The sequence below is a fragment of the Fistularia commersonii genome, unplaced genomic scaffold (assembly GCF_037954325.1).
Source record: "Fistularia commersonii isolate RoL2024-O1a breed Wild unplaced genomic scaffold, RoL_Fcom_v1.0 HiC_scaffold_101, whole genome shotgun sequence".
NCBI lineage: Eukaryota > Metazoa > Chordata > Actinopteri > Syngnathiformes > Fistulariidae > Fistularia > Fistularia commersonii.
The window spans coordinates 152,501-173,614 of NW_028234059.1; positions in this window are offsets into that span (position 1 = coordinate 152,501).

Sequence of the window (21,114 nt, forward strand, 5' to 3'; positions counted from 1 at the left end):
CCTCTAGGACGTTCCTTACAAACTCCTCCTTCAAGATGACTCCTACTCCATTTCTCTTCTTGTCAGCACCATAATAGTATAACTTAAAGCCTGCTCCTAAGCTTCTAGCCTTACTACCCTTCCACCTGGTCTCCTGGACACACAGTATATCCAGCTTCCTTCTCTGCATCGTGTCCATCAACTCTCTACCTTTTCCTGTCATAGTCCCAATATTCAAAGTCCCTACTCTCAGTCCCAGGCTCTTTCCTTTCCTCCTCTCTCTCTGCTTCCGAACACGCACTCCTCCTCTTCTTCTTCTTCTTGTTCTTCGACCCACAGTAGCCCGATTTCCATTAGTACCCTGTAGGTCATCAGTACCAATGGCGGTCGTTGTTAACCCGGTCCGCGACCCATCCGGTATGGTATAGTTATGGTTGACTCGCATGTTTGGTTTTGGCAAACGTTTTACGCCGGATGCCCCTCCTGACGCAACCCTCTGCATTTATCCGGGCTTGGGACCGGCACAGGGAGACACTGCTCCGTGCCCCCCCCCCCCAAAGGCAGGCTTGGAGAGACACGGGCCAGTGCCGCCCTGAGGCTGCATTACCCTCTCTTTCTTACATTTATTATAAAAATATGCTTATCTTCCTTTTAGCTCATCACACATGTCTTTATGATTTTCAGTCCATGCCTCAGCCGGCCTGAAGCTCCACTGATGCGCATGTGCGGATGCCTCTATCTAGCGGACATAAAATAAAGACAATCATTCAAATGTGAATGAGTCGGCGTGATGCTCCGGGATGTGTGGAGCTCAGGGAGCTCCACGAGTGAGGGAGTTAAGTTAGGGCGGGGGTGCAAGTAGGCTCTAGGATTCCCCGAGTCGGGGCGAGCGATGGGTTTAGAGGCGTATCGCATTGAAGATAATGGCCGCATATCCTTCTTGGACTTTTCTAAAGCCTTTGACTCGGTCGAACATCCATTTATCATAGCAACGCTCGAACATTTTGGATTTGGTTAAATATTCAGGAATGTGATCCGTGGGCTCTATGAGAATATTCATAGCTGTGTCACCCTGCCAAGCGGCACCACTCCGAGCTTCCATGTTGATGTGGGAATCCCCCAAGGTTGCCCCATCTCACCCTATTTATTTATAATTGCTACCGAAATGCTAGCCGTTTATGTTGAAAAGAGCAACGATATCCAAAAGTTAGACGTGCTGGGGACTGAAATTGTTATTAGCCTGCTGGCAGATGACACAACCTTAGTTTTGAAAAATGAACATCAAGTCCCAATAAGTGCCGAAAACAACCAAAACATTCTCCAAGGCTTCAGGATTGTCATTAAACTTAAAGAAATGCAAACTTCTTGCGCTGCATGACTCGCCACTAAAGGAAATCAGCGATGTTTCCATGAAATCAGAAATAAAATACTTGAGCATTTTCCTATCCAAGGACCAAACGTTAAATCAATCCAGGAACATTGAATCTAAACTGAATCAAAGTAAAGCTTAATTCTAATATATGGCTCCAGAGAGATTTATCAATATTAGGCCGGATATATTTGACTAAAATGGATGTGTTTATCCAGATGTATATACCCAGCGTATTCCAATGCTGCTCCAAATCAACTCGTAAAATCTGTTAACCAAATCAATTTCAACTTTATCTGGAGGAACAGACCACACCATCTAAGAAAAATCACATATGGTGAAAGAAACAAGTGAAGGAGGGCTGAAAGTGATAGAGTCGGACTGCTTGAATGGGACATTGAAGGTGAACTGGTTGAAATCCTGGATCAAACCTCATCGTTCTTTCTGGTATTGTACTCCAAACTACTTATTCAACAAAGTCGGCGGCCTGAGTCTTCTGCTTATCTCTGACTTGGATATCAACAAGATTCCTGTCAAATGTTCAGAGTTCCATAAACAAATATTATTATACTGGAAAATGATATACGTACACAATTTCTCACCACACAGTATAATAGTTTGGAACAATCGATATGTACTGCATGGCAACAAACCTCTGTTTTACAAGGAATGCTTTGAGAAAGGTATATGGTCGATAATTGACTTGATGGATGACACTGGCAGTCCTCTGGACAATGAGCAGTTCTGTACTACACACAGATTCAAGCCTCCCATATTAGAGTTGCTAAAGTTACGAAACGCACTGCCTCGACAATTTGTATTCCTGACCAAAAATATAATGACGCACCGAACCGTACAACCACAGTTACCCCGACTATCACTCCAGGGAATCTCAATTGTGGACAGAAAGCGCGGCAACTCCTTTATTAGGAAATGTTTCACAGGAAACTTATTCCCTGGACGTCAAAAAAAAAAAAAAAGGATATTTTAAATAAATTTGATGAGGAATCGATTGCCACGCTGCGAACCATGTATCTGACTCTACCCATACCCCCAAGGCAAAAGAGACCCACTTCAAAATTATGACTGACATCTACCCATCTAAGGAATTATCGAGGGTACGCTTTAATTTTGAAGATAATATTTGTACATTTTGTGAAGACAACATTGAAACCACTGACCATATATTTTTTCTCCTTCTCATTCCATCGTCACCAGTTTCCTTCTCAAAAGATGATATAACATTCTGTTTACTTATAAGCAACATAACAGATGAACTCTGTGTCAATGTTCTTTTAGGCCTGGCCAAGTTCTTCATTCACAAGAACAGAATGCAAAAATGCTCCCCAAATTTTAATGTCTTCATAAACGATTTTGAAATATAAAAAAAAAAAAAAAAAAATCCTTAAAACTTATGGAAAAATCCAAAAACTAAAAAATATAGTTACCCATGTCCGAGGTTCCTTTTTTTTTTGGTAAAAAAAAAAAAACAAAACAAAAAAAACAACTTGATTACATGTTACATTCCCCTTGCAATTTTTTTTTTTTTTTTTTCGTTTTAATTTCTTATTTGTCTATCTATTGATTTAATTACTTCCTTTTAATTTCTTTTTTTGTCTCGCACTGTAAATTTCTCACAAACCTGTAACACTATTAACTTCTCATTACATACAGAACAAATGTCCTGATGTCCGTTGCTTCCTCATCCCTGGTTGTTTCATTGACATTCAGTTCTACCTTGCTATGTTTATTTGTACATTTGTATATTTGGGTGTACTATTTATGTTCAATTAAAAACAGTTTGATGTCTGAGATTCCTTGTGAACCGCCAACTTAATTACATGTTATATTCCCCTCACAATTTTTTTTTTTCGTTTTTAATTTTATTTTTCTATCTATTTATTTAATTATATCCTTTTAATTTTCTTTTTTTGTCTAGCATTAAAAATTTCTCGCAAACCGTTAACACTATTAACTTCTGATTACTTACAGCACGAATGCGTTTATGCCCCCCCACCCCCCGCTTTTTCCGTACGGTGGCAGACACTGAGATCGAAAGCAAATGGGTGTCATTGAAATGCAGTAACAGGGTGATAACAGCCGTGTTCGAAGTGTGTAGGGGCTTATAGGAGAGCAGAAGCACGTCACGCAATTCACCTGAGTTCGGAGGATCGGGAGTACCAGGGCCCATAGCGGAGAAGCGGAAGAGCGGAGTTATGTGTCTCTTCTCAAAGGCGGGGAAGCTGGGGGGCAGCAGGACCCCTTAGACCGGCTAATGTGAGCCTTCTCCGGACATAGATCACCCGGACTTATGACTGGAGCTCCCGGACCTCCGGGCACACACATATGTGAATGAGTGGATGAGCTAATGTTGGTTTGGTTGTGGATACGTTTCGGCCAATGCTATCAGCACAGCTATGATTATCCCCAGAACGTTGAGAACGAGCTCCCGGAACTCCAGACATGCGTATATAAAAGAGTGGAATTAAGGTGTGTGTGTGTGTGTGTGTGTGTGTGTGTGTGTGTGTGTGTGTGTGTGTGTGTGTATACGTGTGGGACAGAAGTAATGTTGGGGACAGAAATTGTTATTAGCCTGCTGGCAGATGACACAACCTTAGTTTTGAAAAATGAACATCAAGTCCCAATAAGTGCTGAAAAAAACCAAAACATTCTCCAAGGCTTCAGGATTGTCATTAAACTTAAAGAAATGCAAACTTCTTGCGCTGCATGACTCGCCACTAAAGGAAATCAGCGATGTTTCTATGAAATCAGAAATAAAATACTTGAGCATTTTCCTATCCAAGGACCAAACGTTAAATCAATCCAGGAACATTGAATCTAAACTGAATCAAAGTAAAGCTTAATTCTAATATATGGCTCCAGAGAGATTTATCAATATTAGGCCGGATATATTTGACTAAAATGGATGTGTTTATCCAGATGTATATACCCAGCGTATTCCAATGCTGCTCCAAATCAACTCGTAAAATCTGTTAACCAAATCAATTTCAACTTTATCTGGAGGAACAGACCACACCATCTAAGAAAAATCACATATGGTGAAAGAAACAAGTGAAGGAGGGCTGAAAGTGATAGAGTCGGACTGCTTGAATGGGACATTGAAGGTGAACTGGTTGAAATCCTGGATCAAACCTCATCGTTCTTTCTGGTATTGTACTCCAAACTACTTATTCAACAAAGTCGGCGGCCTGAGTCTTCTGCTTATCTCTGACTTGGATATCAACAAGATTCCTGTCAAATGTTCAGAGTTCCATAAACAAATATTATTATACTGGAAAATGATATACGTACACAATTTCTCACCACACAGTATAATAGTTTGGAACAATCGATATGTACTGCATGGCAACAAACCTCTGTTTTACAAGGAATGCTTTGAGAAAGGTATATGGTCGATAATTGACTTGATGGATGACACTGGCAGTCCTCTGGACAATGAGCAGTTCTGTACTACACACAGATTCAAGCCTCCCATATTAGAGTTGCTAAAGTTACGAAACGCACTGCCTCGACAATTTGTATTCCTGACCAAAAATATAATGACGCACCGAACCGTACAACCACAGTTACCCCGACTATCACTCCAGGGAATCTCAATTGTGGACAGAAAGCGCGGCAACTCCTTTATTAGGAAATGTTTCACAGGAAACTTATTCCCTGGACGTCAAAAAAAAAAAAAAGGATATTTTAAATAAATTTGATGAGGAATCGATTGCCACGCTGCGAACCATGTATCTGACTCTACCCATACCCCCAAGGCAAAAGAGACCCACTTCAAAATTATGACTGACATCTACCCATCTAAGGAATTATCGAGGGTACGCTTTAATTTTGAAGATAATATTTGTACATTTTGTGAAGACAACATTGAAACCACTGACCATATATTTTTTCTCCTTCTCATTCCATCGTCACCAGTTTCCTTCTCAAAAGATGATATAACATTCTGTTTACTTATAAGCAACATAACAGATGAACTCTGTGTCAATGTTCTTTTAGGCCTGGCCAAGTTCTTCATTCACAAGAACAGAATGCAAAAATGCTCCCCAAATTTTAATGTCTTCATAAACGATTTTGAAATATAAAAAAAAAAAAAAAAAATCCTTAAAACTTATGGAAAAATCCGAAAACAAAAAAATATAGTTACCCATGTCCGAGGTTCCTTTTTTTTTTGGTAAAAAAAAAAAAAAAAACAAAAAAAACAACTTGATTACATGTTACATTCCCCTTGCAATTTTTTTTTTTTTTTTTCGTTTTAATTTCTTATTTGTCTATCTATTGATTTAATTACTTCCTTTTAATTTCTTTTTTTGTCTCGCACTGTAAATTTCTCACAAACCTGTAACACTATTAACTTCTCATTACATACAGAACAAATGTCCTGATGTCCGTTGCTTCCTCATCCCTGGTTGTTTCATTGACATTCAGTTCTACCTTGCTATGTTTATTTGTACATTTGTATATTTGGGTGTACTATTTATGTTCAATTAAAAACAGTTTGATGTCTGAGATTCCTTGTGAACCGCCAACTTAATTACATGTTATATTCCCCTCACAATTTTTTTTTTTCGTTTTTAATTTTATTTTTCTATCTATTTATTTAATTATATCCTTCTAATTTTCTTTTTTTGTCTAGCATTAAAAATTTCTCGCAAACCGTTAACACTATTAACTTCTGATTACTTACACCACGAATGCGCTTATGCCCCCCCACCCATCCCGCTTTTTCCGTACGGAGGCAGACACTGAGATCGAAAGCAAATGGGTGTCATTGAAATGCAGTAACAGGGTGATAACAGCCGTGTTCGAAGTGTGTAGGGGCTTATAGGAGAGCAGAAGCACGTCACGCAATTCACCTGAGTTCGGAGGATCGGGAGTACCAGGGCCCATAGCGGAGAAGCGGAAGAGCGGAGTTATGTGTCTCTTCTCAAAGGCGGGGAAACTGGGGGGCAGCAGGACCCCTTAGACCGGCTAATGTGAGTCTTCTCCGGACATAGATCACCCGGACTTATGACTGGAGCTCCCGGACCTCTGGGCACACACATATGTGAATGAGTGGATGAGCTAATGTTGGTTTGGTTGTGGATACGTTTCGGCCAATGCTATCAGCACAGCTATGATTATCCCCAGAACGTTGAGAACGAGCTCCCGGAACTCCAGACATGCGTATATAAAAGAGTGGAATTAAGGTGTGTGTGTGTGTGTGTGTGTGTGTGTGTGTGTGTGTGTGTGTGTGTGTGTATACGTGTGGGACAGAAGTAATGTTGGGGACAGAAATTGTTATTAGCCTGCTGGCAGATGACACAACCTTAGTTTTGAAAAATGAACATCAAGTCCCAATAAGTGCCGAAAACAACCAAAACATTCTCCAAGGCTTCAGGATTGTCATTAAACTTAAAGAAATGCAAACTTCTTGCGCTGCATGACTCGCCACTAAAGGAAATCAGCGATGTTTCCATGAAATCAGAAATAAAATACTTGAGCATTTTCCTATCCAAGGACCAAACGTTAAATCAATCCAGGAACATTGAATCTAAACTGAATCAAAGTAAAGCTTAATTCTAATATATGGCTCCAGAGAGATTTATCAATATTAGGCCGGATATATTTGACTAAAATGGATGTGTTTATCCAGATGTATATACCCAGCGTATTCCAATGCTGCTCCAAATCAACTCGTAAAATCTGTTAACAAAATCAATTTCAACTTTATCTGGAGGAACAGACCACACCATCTAAGAAAAATCACATATGGTGAAAGAAACAAGTGAAGGAGGGCTGAAAGTGATAGAGTCGGACTGCTTGAATGGGACATTGAAGGTGAACTGGTTGAAATCCTGGATCAAACCTCATCGTTCTTTCTGGTATTGTACTCCAAACTACTTATTCAACAAAGTCGGCGGCCTGAGTCTTCTGCTTATCTCTGACTTGGATATCAACAAGATTCCTGTCAAATGTTCAGAGTTCCATAAACAAATATTATTATACTGGAAAATGATATACGTACACAATTTCTCACCACACAGTATAATAGTTTGGAACAATCGATATGTACTGCATGGCAACAAACCTCTGTTTTACAAGGAATGCTTTGAGAAAGGTATATGGTCGATAATTGACTTGATGGATGACACTGGCAGTCCTCTGGACAATGAGCAGTTCTGTACTACACACAGATTCAAGCCTCCCATATTAGAGTTGCTAAAGTTACGAAACGCACTGCCTCGACAATTTGTATTCCTGACCAAAAATATAATGACGCACCGAACCGTACAACCACAGTTACCCCGACTATCACTCCAGGGAATCTCAATTGTGGACAAAAAGCGCGGCAACTCCTTTATTAGGAAATGTTTCACAGGAAACTTATTCCCTGGACGTCAAAAAAAAAAAAAAGGATATTTTAAATAAATTTGATGAGGAATCGATTGCCAAGCTGCGAACCATGTATCTGACTCTACCCATACCCCCAAGGCAAAAGAGACCCACTTCAAAATTATGACTGACATCTACCCATCTAAGGAATTATCGAGGGTACGCTTTAATTTTGAAGATAATATTTGTACATTTTGTGAAGACAACATTGAAACCACTGACCATATATTTTTTCTCCTTCTCATTCCATCGTCACCAGTTTCCTTCTCAAAAGATGATATAACATTCTGTTTACTTATAAGCAACATAACAGATGAACTCTGTGTCAATGTTCTTTTAGGCCTGGCCAAGTTCTTCATTCACAAGAACAGAATGCAAAAATGCTCCCCAAATTTTAATGTCTTCATAAACGATTTTGAAATATAAAAAAAAAAAAAAAAAATCCTTAAAACTTATGGAAAAATCCGAAAACAAAAAAATATAGTTACCCATGTCCGAGGTTCCTTTTTTTTTTGGTAAAAAAAAAAAAAAAAACAAAAAAAACAACTTGATTACATGTTACATTCCCCTTGCAATTTTTTTTTTTTTTTTTCGTTTTAATTTCTTATTTGTCTATCTATTGATTTAATTACTTCCTTTTAATTTCTTTTTTTGTCTCGCACTGTAAATTTCTCACAAACCTGTAACACTATTAACTTCTCATTACATACAGAACAAATGTCCTGATGTCCGTTGCTTCCTCATCCCTGGTTGTTTCATTGACATTCAGTTCTACCTTGCTATGTTTATTTGTACATTTGTATATTTGGGTGTACTATTTATGTTCAATTAAAAACAGTTTGATGTCTGAGATTCCTTGTGAACCGCCAACTTAATTACATGTTATATTCCCCTCACAATTTTTTTTTTTCGTTTTTAATTTTATTTTTCTATCTATTTATTTAATTATATCCTTTTAATTTTCTTTTTTTGTCTAGCATTAAAAATTTCTCGCAAACCGTTAACACTATTAACTTCTGATTACTTACAGCACGAATGCGCTTATGCCCCCCCACCCATCCCGCTTTTTCCGTACGGAGGCAGACACTGAGATCGAAAGCAAATGGGTGTCATTGAAATGCAGTAACAGGGTGATAACAGCCGTGTTCGAAGTGTGTAGGGGCTTATAGGAGAGCAGAAGCACGTCACGCAATTCACCTGAGTTCGGAGGATCGGGAGTACCAGGGCCCATAGCGGAGAAGCGGAAGAGTGGAGTTATGTGTCTCTTCTCAAAGGCCGGGAAGCTGGGGGGCAGCAGGACCCCTTAGAGCGGCTAATGTGAGCCTTCTCCGGACATAGATCACCCGGACTTATGACTGGAGCTCCCGGACCTCCGGGCACACACATATGTGAATGAGTGGATGAGCTAATGTTGGTTTGGTTGTGGATACGTTTCGGCCAATGCTATCAGCACAGCTATGATTATCCCCAGAACGTTGAGAACGAGCTCCCGGAACTCCAGACATGCGTATATAAAAGAGTGGAATTAAGGTGTGTGTGTGTGTGTGTGTGTGTGTGTGTGTGTGTGTATACGTGTGGGACAGAAGTAATGTTGGGGACAGAAATTGTTATTAGCCTGCTGGCAGATGACACAACCTTAGTTTTGAAAAATGAACATCAAGTCCCAATAAGTGCTGAAAAAAACCAAAACATTCTCCAAGGCTTCAGGATTGTCATTAAACTTAAAGAAATGCAAACTTCTTGCGCTGCATGACTCGCCACTAAAGGAAATCAGCGATGTTTCTATGAAATCAGAAATAAAATACTTGAGCATTTTCCTATCCAAGGACCAAACGTTAAATCAATCCAGGAACATTGAATCTAAACTGAATCAAAGTAAAGCTTAATTCTAATATATGGCTCCAGAGAGATTTATCAATATTAGGCCGGATATATTTGACTAAAATGGATGTGTTTATCCAGATGTATATACCCAGCGTATTCCAATGCTGCTCCAAATCAACTCGTAAAATCTGTTAACCAAATCAATTTCAACTTTATCTGGAGGAACAGACCACACCATCTAAGAAAAATCACATATGGTGAAAGAAACAAGTGAAGGAGGGCTGAAAGTGATAGAGTCGGACTGCTTGAATGGGACATTGAAGGTGAACCGGTTGAAATCCTGGATCAAACCTCATCGTTCTTTCTGGTATTGTACTCCAAACTACTTATTCAACAAAGTCGGCGGCCTGAGTCTTCTGCTTATCTCTGACTTGGATATCAACAAGATTCCTGTCAAATGTTCAGAGTTCCATAAACAAATATTATTATACTGGAAAATGATATACGTACACAATTTCTCACCACACAGTATAATAGTTTGGAACAATCGATATGTACTGCATGGCAACAAACCTCTGTTTTACAAGGAATGCTTTGAGAAAGGTATATGGTCGATAATTGACTTGATGGATGACACTGGCAGTCCTCTGGACAATGAGCAGTTCTGTACTACACACAGATTCAAGCCTCCCATATTAGAGTTGCTAAAGTTACGAAACGCACTGCCTCGACAATTTGTATTCCTGACCAAAAATATAATGACGCACCGAACCGTACAACCACAGTTACCCCGACTATCACTCCAGGGAATCTCAATTGTGGACAAAAAGCGCGGCAACTCCTTTATTAGGAAATGTTTCACAGGAAACTTATTCCCTGGACATCAAAAAAAAAAAAAAGGATATTTTAAATAAATTTGATGAGGAATCGATTGCCAAGCTGCGAACCATGTATCTGACTCTACCCATACCCCCAAGGCAAAAGAGACCCACTTCAAAATTATGACTGACATCTACCCATCTAAGGAATTATCGAGGGTACGCTTTAATTTTGAAGATAATATTTGTACATTTTGTGAAGACAACATTGAAACCACTGACCATATATTTTTTCTCCTTCTCATTCCATCGTCACCAGTTTCCTTCTCAAAAGATGATATAACATTCTGTTTACTTATAAGCAACATAACAGATGAACTCTGTGTCAATGTTCTTTTAGGCCTGGCCAAGTTCTTCATTCACAAGAACAGAATGCAAAAATGCTCCCCAAATTTTAATGTCTTCATAAACGATTTTGAAATATAAAAAAAAAAAAAAAAAATCCTTAAAACTTATGGAAAAATCCGAAAACAAAAAAATATAGTTACCCATGTCCGAGGTTCCTTTTTTTTTTGGTAAAAAAAAAAAAAAAAACAAAAAAAACAACTTGATTACATGTTACATTCCCCTTGCAATTTTTTTTTTTTTTTTTCGTTTTAATTTCTTATTTGTCTATCTATTGATTTAATTACTTCCTTTTAATTTCTTTTTTTGTCTCGCACTGTAAATTTCTCACAAACCTGTAACACTATTAACTTCTCATTACATACAGAACAAATGTCCTGATGTCCGTTGCTTCCTCATCCCTGGTTGTTTCATTGACATTCAGTTCTACCTTGCTATGTTTATTTGTACATTTGTATATTTGGGTGTACTATTTATGTTCAATTAAAAACAGTTTGATGTCTGAGATTCCTTGTGAACCGCCAACTTAATTACATGTTATATTCCCCTCACAATTTTTTTTTTCGTTTTTAATTTTATTTTTCTATCTATTTATTTAATTATATCCTTTTAATTTTCTTTTTTTGTCTAGCATTAAAAATTTCTCGCAAACCGTTAACACTATTAACTTCTGATTACTTACACCACGAATGCGCTTATGCCCCCCCACCCATCCCGCTTTTTCCGTACGGAGGCAGACACTGAGATCGAAAGCAAATGGGTGTCATTGAAATGCAGTAACAGGGTGATAACAGCCGTGTTCGAAGTGTGTAGGGGCTTATAGGAGAGCAGAAGCACGTCACGCAATTCACCTGAGTTCGGAGGATCGGGAGTACCAGGGCCCATAGCGGAGAAGCGGAAGAGTGGAGTTATGTGTCTCTTCTCAAAGGCCGGGAAGCTGGGGGGCAGCAGGACCCCTTAGAGCGGCTAATGTGAGCCTTCTCCGGACATAGATCACCCGGACTTATGACTGGAGCTCCCGGACCTCCGGGCACACACATATGTGAATGAGTGGATGAGCTAATGTTGGTTTGGTTGTGGATACGTTTCGGCCAATGCTATCAGCACAGCTATGATTATCCCCAGAACGTTGAGAACGAGCTCCCGGAACTCCAGACATGCGTATATAAAAGAGTGGAATTAAGGTGTGTGTGTGTGTGTGTGTGTGTGTGTGTGTGTGTGTGTGTGTGTGTGTATACGTGTGGGACAGAAGTAATGTTGGGGACAGAAATTGTTATTAGCCTGCTGGCAGATGACACAACCTTAGTTTTGAAAAATGAACATCAAGTCCCAATAAGTGCCGAAAACAACCAAAACATTCTCCAAGGCTTCAGGATTGTCATTAAACTTAAAGAAATGCAAACTTCTTGCGCTGCATGACTCGCCACTAAAGGAAATCAGCGATGTTTCCATGAAATCAGAAATAAAATACTTGAGCATTTTCCTATCCAAGGACCAAACGTTAAATCAATCCAGGAACATTGAATCTAAACTGAATCAAAGTAAAGCTTAATTCTAATATATGGCTCCAGAGAGATTTATCAATATTAGGCCGGATATATTTGACTAAAATGGATGTGTTTATCCAGATGTATATACCCAGCGTATTCCAATGCTGCTCCAAATCAACTCGTAAAATCTGTTAACAAAATCAATTTCAACTTTATCTGGAGGAACAGACCACACCATCTAAGAAAAATCACATATGGTGAAAGAAACAAGTGAAGGAGGGCTGAAAGTGATAGAGTCGGACTGCTTGAATGGGACATTGAAGGTGAACCGGTTGAAATCCTGGATCAAACCTCATCGTTCTTTCTGGTATTGTACTCCAAACTACTTATTCAACAAAGTCGGCGGCCTGAGTCTTCTGCTTATCTCTGACTTGGATATCAACAAGATTCCTGTCAAATGTTCAGAGTTCCATAAACAAATATTATTATACTGGAAAATGATATACGTACACAATTTCTCACCACACAGTATAATAGTTTGGAACAATCGATATGTACTGCATGGCAACAAACCTCTGTTTTACAAGGAATGCTTTGAGAAAGGTATATGGTCGATAATTGACTTGATGGATGACACTGGCAGTCCTCTGGACAATGAGCAGTTCTGTACTACACACAGATTCAAGCCTCCCATATTAGAGTTGCTAAAGTTACGAAACGCACTGCCTCGACAATTTGTATTCCTGACCAAAAATATAATGACGCACCGAACCGTACAACCACAGTTACCCCGACTATCACTCCAGGGAATCTCAATTGTGGACAAAAAGCGCGGCAACTCCTTTATTAGGAAATGTTTCACAGGAAACTTATTCCCTGGACGTCAAAAAAAAAAAAAAGGATATTTTAAATAAATTTGATGAGGAATCGATTGCCAAGCTGCGAACCATGTATCTGACTCTACCCATACCCCCAAGGCAAAAGAGACCCACTTCAAAATTATGACTGACATCTACCCATCTAAGGAATTATCGAGGGTACGCTTTAATTTTGAAGATAATATTTGTACATTTTGTGAAGACAACATTGAAACCACTGACCATATATTTTTTCTCCTTCTCATTCCATCGTCACCAGTTTCCTTCTCAAAAGATGATATAACATTCTGTTTACTTATAAGCAACATAACAGATGAACTCTGTGTCAATGTTCTTTTAGGCCTGGCCAAGTTCTTCATTCACAAGAACAGAATGCAAAAATGCTCCCCAAATTTTAATGTCTTCATAAACGATTTTGAAATATAAAAAAAAAAAAAAAAAATCCTTAAAACTTATGGAAAAATCCGAAAACAAAAAAATATAGTTACCCATGTCCGAGGTTCCTTTTTTTTTTGGTAAAAAAAAAAAAAAAAACAAAAAAAACAACTTGATTACATGTTACATTCCCCTTGCAATTTTTTTTTTTTTTTTTCGTTTTAATTTCTTATTTGTCTATCTATTGATTTAATTACTTCCTTTTAATTTCTTTTTTTGTCTCGCACTGTAAATTTCTCACAAACCTGTAACACTATTAACTTCTCATTACATACAGAACAAATGTCCTGATGTCCGTTGCTTCCTCATCCCTGGTTGTTTCATTGACATTCAGTTCTACCTTGCTATGTTTATTTGTACATTTGTATATTTGGGTGTACTATTTATGTTCAATTAAAAACAGTTTGATGTCTGAGATTCCTTGTGAACCGCCAACTTAATTACATGTTATATTCCCCTCACAATTTTTTTTTTTCGTTTTTAATTTTATTTTTCTATCTATTTATTTAATTATATCCTTTTAATTTTCTTTTTTTGTCTAGCATTAAAAATTTCTCGCAAACCGTTAACACTATTAACTTCTGATTACTTACACCACGAATGCGCTTATGCCCCCCCACCCATCCCGCTTTTTCCGTACGGAGGCAGACACTGAGATCGAAAGCAAATGGGTGTCATTGAAATGCAGTAACAGGGTGATAACAGCCGTGTTCGAAGTGTGTAGGGGCTTATAGGAGAGCAGAAGCACGTCACGCAATTCACCTGAGTTCGGAGGATCGGGAGTACCAGGGCCCATAGCGGAGAAGCGGAAGAGTGGAGTTATGTGTCTCTTCTCAAAGGCCGGGAAGCTGGGGGGCAGCAGGACCCCTTAGAGCGGCTAATGTGAGCCTTCTCCGGACATAGATCACCCGGACTTATGACTGGAGCTCCCGGACCTCCGGGCACACACATATGTGAATGAGTGGATGAGCTAATGTTGGTTTGGTTGTGGATACGTTTCGGCCAATGCTATCAGCACAGCTATGATTATCCCCAGAACGTTGAGAACGAGCTCCCGGAACTCCAGACATGCGTATATAAAAGAGTGGAATTAAGGTGTGTGTGTGTGTGTGTGTGTGTGTGTGTGTGTGTGTATACGTGTGGGACAGAAGTAATGTTGGGGACAGAAATTGTTATTAGCCTGCTGGCAGATGACACAACCTTAGTTTTGAAAAATGAACATCAAGTCCCAATAAGTGCTGAAAAAAACCAAAACATTCTCCAAGGCTTCAGGATTGTCATTAAACTTAAAGAAATGCAAACTTCTTGCGCTGCATGACTCGCCACTAAAGGAAATCAGCGATGTTTCTATGAAATCAGAAATAAAATACTTGAGCATTTTCCTATCCAAGGACCAAACGTTAAATCAATCCAGGAACATTGAATCTAAACTGAATCAAAGTAAAGCTTAATTCTAATATATGGCTCCAGAGAGATTTATCAATATTAGGCCGGATATATTTGACTAAAATGGATGTGTTTATCCAGATGTATATACCCAGCGTATTCCAATGCTGCTCCAAATCAACTCGTAAAATCTGTTAACCAAATCAATTTCAACTTTATCTGGAGGAACAGACCACACCATCTAAGAAAAATCACATATGGTGAAAGAAACAAGTGAAGGAGGGCTGAAAGTGATAGAGTCGGACTGCTTGAATGGGACATTGAAGGTGAACCGGTTGAAATCCTGGATCAAACCTCATCGTTCTTTCTGGTATTGTACTCCAAACTACTTATTCAACAAAGTCGGCGGCCTGAGTCTTCTGCTTATCTCTGACTTGGATATCAACAAGATTCCTGTCAAATGTTCAGAGTTCCATAAACAAATATTATTATACTGGAAAATGATATACGTACACAATTTCTCACCACACAGTATAATAGTTTGGAACAATCGATATGTACTGCATGGCAACAAACCTCTGTTTTACAAGGAATGCTTTGAGAAAGGTATATGGTCGATAATTGACTTGATGGATGACACTGGCAGTCCTCTGGACAATGAGCAGTTCTGTACTACACACAGATTCAAGCCTCCCATATTAGAGTTGCTAAAGTTACGAAACGCACTGCCTCGACAATTTGTATTCCTGACCAAAAATATAATGACGCACCGAACCGTACAACCACAGTTACCCCGACTATCACTCCAGGGAATCTCAATTGTGGACAAAAAGCGCGGCAACTCCTTTATTAGGAAATGTTTCACAGGAAACTTATTCCCTGGACGTCAAAAAAAAAAAAAAGGATATTTTAAATAAATTTGATGAGGAATCGATTGCCAAGCTGCGAACCATGTATCTGACTCTACCCATACCCCCAAGGCAAAAGAGACCCACTTCAAAATTATGACTGACATCTACCCATCTAAGGAATTATCGAGGGTACGCTTTAATTTTGAAGATAATATTTGTACATTTTGTGAAGACAACATTGAAACCACTGACCATATATTTTTTCTCCTTCTCATTCCATCGTCACCAGTTTCCTTCTCAAAAGATGATATAACATTCTGTTTACTTATAAGCAACATAACAGATGAACTCTGTGTCAATGTTCTTTTAGGCCTGGCCAAGTTCTTCATTCACAAGAACAGAATGCAAAAATGCTCCCCAAATTTTAATGTCTTCATAAACGATTTTGAAATATAAAAAAAAAAAAAAAAAATCCTTAAAACTTATGGAAAAATCCGAAAACAAAAAAATATAGTTACCCATGTCCGAGGTTCCTTTTTTTTTTGGTAAAAAAAAAAAAAAAAACAAAAAAAACAACTTGATTACATGTTACATTCCCCTTGCAATTTTTTTTTTTTTTTTTCGTTTTAATTTCTTATTTGTCTATCTATTGATTTAATTACTTCCTTTTAATTTCTTTTTTTGTCTCGCACTGTAAATTTCTCACAAACCTGTAACACTATTAACTTCTCATTACATACAGAACAAATGTCCTGATGTCCGTTGCTTCCTCATCCCTGGTTGTTTCATTGACATTCAGTTCTACCTTGCTATGTTTATTTGTACATTTGTATATTTGGGTGTACTATTTATGTTCAATTAAAAACAGTTTGATGTCTGAGATTCCTTGTGAACCGCCAACTTAATTACATGTTATATTCCCCTCACAATTTTTTTTTTCGTTTTTAATTTTATTTTTCTATCTATTTATTTAATTATATCCTTTTAATTTTCTTTTTTTGTCTAGCATTAAAAATTTCTCGCAAACCGTTAACACTATTAACTTCTGATTACTTACACCACGAATGCGCTTATGCCCCCCCACCCATCCCGCTTTTTCCGTACGGAGGCAGACACTGAGATCGAAAGCAAATGGGTGTCATTGAAATGCAGTAACAGGGTGATAACAGCCGTGTTCGAAGTGTGTAGGGGCTTATAGGAGAGCAGAAGCACGTCACGCAATTCACCTGAGTTCGGAGGATCGGGAGTACCAGGGCCCATAGCGGAGAAGCGGAAGAGTGGAGTTATGTGTCTCTTCTCAAAGGCCGGGAAGCTGGGGGGCAGCAGGACCCCTTAGAGCGGCTAATGTGAGCCTTCTCCGGACATAGATCACCCGGACTTATGACTGGAGCTCCCGGACCTCCGGGCACACACATATGTGAATGAGTGGATGAGCTAATGTTGGTTTGGTTGTGGATACGTTTCGGCCAATGCTATCAGCACAGCTATGATTATCCCCAGAACGTTGAGAACGAGCTCCCGGAACTCCAGACATGCGTATATAAAAGAGTGGAATTAAGGTGTGTGTGTGTGTGTGTGTGTGTGTGTGTGTGTGTGTGTGTGTGTGTGTATACGTGTGGGACAGAAGTAATGTTGGGGACAGAAATTGTTATTAGCCTGCTGGCAGATGACACAACCTTAGTTTTGAAAAATGAACATCAAGTCCCAATAAGTGCCGAAAACAACCAAAACATTCTCCAAGGCTTCAGGATTGTCATTAAACTTAAAGAAATGCAAACTTCTTGCGCTGCATGACTCGCCACTAAAGGAAATCAGCGATGTTTCCATGAAATCAGAAATAAAATACTTGAGCATTTTCCTATCCAAGGACCAAACGTTAAATCAATCCAGGAACATTGAATCTAAACTGAATCAAAGTAAAGCTTAATTCTAATATATGGCTCCAGAGAGATTTATCAATATTAGGCCGGATATATTTGACTAAAATGGATGTGTTTATCCAGATGTATATACCCAGCGTATTCCAATGCTGCTCCAAATCAACTCGTAAAATCTGTTAACAAAATCAATTTCAACTTTATCTGGAGGAACAGACCACACCATCTAAGAAAAATCACATATGGTGAAAGAAACAAGTGAAGGAGGGCTGAAAGTGATAGAGTCGGACTGCTTGAATGGGACATTGAAGGTGAACCGGTTGAAATCCTGGATCAAACCTCATCGTTCTTTCTGGTATTGTACTCCAAACTACTTATTCAACAAAGTCGGCGGCCTGAGTCTTCTGCTTATCTCTGACTTGGATATCAACAAGATTCCTGTCAAATGTTCAGAGTTCCATAAACAAATATTATTATACTGGAAAATGATATACGTACACAATTTCTCACCACACAGTATAATAGTTTGGAACAATCGATATGTACTGCATGGCAACAAACCTCTGTTTTACAAGGAATGCTTTGAGAAAGGTATATGGTCGATAATTGACTTGATGGATGACACTGGCAGTCCTCTGGACAATGAGCAGTTCTGTACTACACACAGATTCAAGCCTCCCATATTAGAGTTGCTAAAGTTACGAAACGCACTGCCTCGACAATTTGTATTCCTGACCAAAAATATAATGACGCACCGAACCGTACAACCACAGTTACCCCGACTATCACTCCAGGGAATCTCAATTGTGGACAAAAAGCGCGGCAACTCCTTTATTAGGAAATGTTTCACAGGAAACTTATTCCCTGGACGTCAAAAAAAAAAAAAAGGATATTTTAAATAAATTTGATGAGGAATCGATTGCCAAGCTGCGAACCATGTATCTGACTCTACCCATACCCCCAAGGCAAAAGAGACCCACTTCAAAATTATGACTGACATCTACCCATCTAAGGAATTATCGAGGGTACGCTTTAATTTTGAAGATAATATTTGTACATTTTGTGAAGACAACATTGAAACCACTGACCATATATTTTTTCTCCTTCTCATTCCATCGTCACCAGTTTCCTTCTCAAAAGATGATATAACATTCTGTTTACTTATAAGCAACATAACAGATGAACTCTGTGTCAATGTTCTTTTAGGCCTGGCCAAGTTCTTCATTCACAAGAACAGAATGCAAAAATGCTCCCCAAATTTTAATGTCTTCATAAACGATTTTGAAATATAAAAAAAAAAAAAAAAAATCCTTAAAACTTATGGAAAAATCCGAAAACAAAAAAATATAGTTACCCATGTCCGAGGTTCCTTTTTTTTTTGGTAAAAAAAAAAAAAAAAAACAAAAAAAACAACTTGATTACATGTTACATTCCCCTTGCAATTTTTTTTTTTTTTTTTCGTTTTAATTTCTTATTTGTCTATCTATTGATTTAATTACTTCCTTTTAATTTCTTTTTTTGTCTCGCACTGTAAATTTCTCACAAACCTGTAACACTATTAACTTCTCATTACATACAGAACAAATGTCCTGATGTCCGTTGCTTCCTCATCCCTGGTTGTTTCATTGACATTCAGTTCTACCTTGCTATGTTTATTTGTACATTTGTATATTTGGGTGTACTATTTATGTTCAATTAAAAACAGTTTGATGTCTGAGATTCCTTGTGAACCGCCAACTTAATTACATGTTATATTCCCCTCACAATTTTTTTTTTCGTTTTTAATTTTATTTTTCTATCTATTTATTTAATTATATCCTTTTAATTTTCTTTTTTTGTCTAGCATTAAAAATTTCTCGCAAACCGTTAACACTATTAACTTCTGATTACTTACACCACGAATGCGCTTATGCCCCCCCACCCATCCCGCTTTTTCCGTACGGAGGCAGACACTGAGATCGAAAGCAAATGGGTGTCATTGAAATGCAGTAACAGGGTGATAACAGCCGTGTTCGAAGTGTGTAGGGGCTTATAGGAGAGCAGAAGCACGTCACGCAATTCACCTGAGTTCGGAGGATCGGGAGTACCAGGGCCCATAGCGGAGAAGCGGAAGAGTGGAGTTATGTGTCTCTTCTCAAAGGCCGGGAAGCTGGGGGGCAGCAGGACCCCTTAGAGCGGCTAATGTGAGCCTTCTCCGGACATAGATCACCCGGACTTATGACTGGAGCTCCCGGACCTCCGGGCACACACATATGTGAATGAGTGGATGAGCTAATGTTGGTTTGGTTGTGGATACGTTTCGGCCAATGCTATCAGCACAGCTATGATTATCCCCAGAACGTTGAGAACGAGCTCCCGGAACTCCAGACATGCGTATATAAAAGAGTGGAATTAAGGTGTGTGTGTGTGTGTGTGTGTGTGTGTGTGTGTGTGTGTGTGTGTGTGTATACGTGTGGGACAGAAGTAATGTTGGGGACAGAAATTGTTATTAGCCTGCTGGCAGATGACACAACCTTAGTTTTGAAAAATGAACATCAAGTCCCAATAAGTGCCGAAAACAACCAAAACATTCTCCAAGGCTTCAGGATTGTCATTAAACTTAAAGAAATGCAAACTTCTTGCGCTGCATGACTCGCCACTAAAGGAAATCAGCGATGTTTCCATGAAATCAGAAATAAAATACTTGAGCATTTTCCTATCCAAGGACCAAACGTTAAATCAATCCAGGAACATTGAATCTAAACTGAATCAAAGTAAAGCTTAATTCTAATATATGGCTCCAGAGAGATTTATCAATATTAGGCCGGATATATTTGACTAAAATGGATGTGTTTATCCAGATGTATATACCCAGCGTATTCCAATGCTGCTCCAAATCAACTCGTAAAATCTGTTAACAAAATCAATTTCAACTTTATCTGGAGGAACAGACCACACCATCTAAGAAAAATCACATATGGTGAAAGAAACAAGTGAAGGAGGGCTGAAAGTGATAGAGTCGGACTGCTTGAATGGGACATTGAAGGTGAACCGGTTGAAATCCTGGATCAAACCTCATCGTTCTTTCTGGTATTGTACTCCAAACTACTTATTCAACAAAGTCGGCGGCCTGAGTCTTCTGCTTATCTCTGACTTGGATATCAACAAGATTCCTGTCAAATGTTCAGAGTTCCATAAACAAATATTATTATACTGGAAAATGATATACGTACACAATTTCTCACCACACAGTATAATAGTTTGGAACAATCGATATGTACTGCATGGCAACAAACCTCTGTTTTACAAGGAATGCTTTGAGAAAGGTATATGGTCGATAATTGACTTGATGGATGACACTGGCAGTCCTCTGGACAATGAGCAGTTCTGTACTACACACAGATTCAAGCCTCCCATATTAGAGTTG